This window comes from Myodes glareolus, chromosome 1 (assembly GCF_982192425.1).
Source record: "Myodes glareolus chromosome 1, mMyoGla1.1, whole genome shotgun sequence".
NCBI lineage: Eukaryota > Metazoa > Chordata > Mammalia > Rodentia > Cricetidae > Myodes > Myodes glareolus.
In genome coordinates, this window is record NC_142026.1 from 114,873,280 (window position 1) to 114,875,521 (window position 2,242).

General features: G+C 44.4%; 1 pseudogene; it reads right to left on the bottom strand.

The window, feature by feature from the left end:
- Positions 1–1,310: 1,310 nt before the first annotated feature.
- Positions 1,311–1,878, bottom strand: LOC125408123 (small ribosomal subunit protein eS19 pseudogene; annotated as a pseudogene).
- Positions 1,879–2,242: the final 364 nt, after the last annotated feature.

The window sequence follows — 2,242 nt, forward strand, 5'->3', positions numbered from 1 at the left end:
TGTCTCTTACTGCTTCTCACTTTCCTGTTTTTACACATCTGGCTAGTAGGGTTAGGTGTCTGTGGGGAGGGTTTCCTTTCAAAAGGTATATGATCTTAGACTCATATGACTTAATACCCACCATTCAGTGTTTTTAAGGAAAAAAGCAGCTACAAACAACTGTAGCTGCAGTAGTAACAGCAGTAACAGTGTCTTTTCTTGTGTTTTAAAAGATCTCTAAAATTGTATATGTTTGGAGAAGAGAGGAGAGAGAAGAGGAAGAGAGAAGAGAGGGAGAGAGAAGAGGGAGACAGAGGGAGAGAGAGAGAGAAAAACAATGCCATGTACATGTGGGTATGAAGGCCAGAAGAGGGTATAGGACCCCATAGAGTTGGAGTTTCAGGTTGTTATGAGTAGCCTAAAGTGGGTGCTGGGAATGGAACTTGGATCCTCTTGGATCTTAACACTGAGCCATCTTTCCAGCCTCTTCCTATTTTAGCTAATTAACTTCTTCAATTGCTAAAACTTCAAGAGAAAGCGATCTCAGCTTCACCAGGCTCCTGACAACTTTGTCCTGATGATTAGCGGCGGAGCCTGCTTTTCCTATCTGCTTACCTCCAAAACCTCTTGTTAGCAATATTATTTGGGGTAAAAACAGTCAAAAATCATTTCAAGTAAATTTGGAAACTTCTGTGTTGCTAAAAATATATATGATAAAAATATGTGTTGATATGGAATAATATCTAAGATGTACTATAGGAGTTTTTATTGATATTTTCTTGTGGTACACAATTAAAAACTAAAAGAATATAGGGATTAGTCAGTAAATCTTGTTCAATTTTGACTTTCAGTGTCTCCATTCCTTTTTTTCCCAAGAAAGTGTTTCTCTGTGTAGCCATGACTGTCCTGGAACTCACTTTGTAGACAAGGCTGGTCTTGAATTCAGAAATCTGCCTGCCTCTGCCTCCCGAGTGCTGGGATTAAAGGTGTAGCCACTACTGCCTAGCATCCATTCTTCTTCCTGGAGAAACTGTGACATGTTTGCCTGTTTTCTTTTCAGAAATATTCTATGAATATACAAGTAAATCAAGCGCTCTCTCTCTCTCTCTCTCCCTCTCTCTCTCTCTCTCTCTCTCTCTCTCTCTCTCTCTCTCTCTCTCTCACACACACACACACACACACACACACAAAACCTTTTTCCCTTGGAAAGCAATTTTAAAAAGTTTAGACTAAGTCTTATGTAGCCTAGACTGGCCTCGAACTCCCTATATAGTGGAGGAAATACTCACCTAGATGGACTACAGTCAAGAGGAGGTTCTCTTCTATTTTTTTTTTTTTATGAATGAGGCAATTTATTAACCCAGCATCCTTTGTTCTAATGCTTCTTGTTGGCAGCTGCCACCTGTCCGGCAATCCTGTCCAGATCTCTCTGTCCCTAGGTGTTAGCTTGCGGCCCCCATCTTGGTCCTTTTTCACCATTTTCAGCCCCTCCAGGCCTTGGAGAAAGCGGCGGGCCACACTCCTGGAGCCTCTGCTGAAGTGGCCGGGCCTGACACCGTTTCTCTGCCGTCCTCCATAGATCTTTGTCATGGAGCCAACCCCGGTACCACCACGCAGGTACAGGTGCCCTGCTGTAGAAGCAGCTCGTGTGTAGAACCAGTTCTCACCATAGGGGGCAAGCTCTTTATGTTTGGCCAGCTTGACTGTGTCCACCCATTCGGGGACTTTCAGCTTCCCGGACTTTTTGAGGAAGGCTGCCAGAGCTCTGACGAACTCCTGCTGGTTAACGTCTTTTACAGTAACTCCAGGCATCCCTCCGCTGCCCACCTATAACCCCTTTTGGGCTCCCGGATTTGTGGCCATCAGGCATGTCCGGGCCTGTCGCTCGCACGTGGCCGCGGCTCCCGAGGAGGTTCTCTTCTATACTTTTTATGTGTTACAGAAATCTTAGCATAGCCAGACAGCAGAGCCATACTCCTTTAATCTCAACACTCTGAAGACAGAGGCAGGCAGATATCTGTGAGTTCGAGGCCAGCCTGGCCTACAGAATGAGTTTAAGAACAGCCAGAGCTACACAGAGAAACCCTGTCTTGAAAAATAGAAAAAGGGGGAAGGAAGGAAGGAAGGAAGGAAGGAAGGAAGGAAGGAAGGAAGGAAGGAAGGAAGGAAGGAAGGAAGGAAGGAAGGAAGGAAGAAAAAAGAAAGAAAAACATAATAATAATTCTTAGCTTTAGGGTTGGTGGAGATTACAAATCTCTCTGCT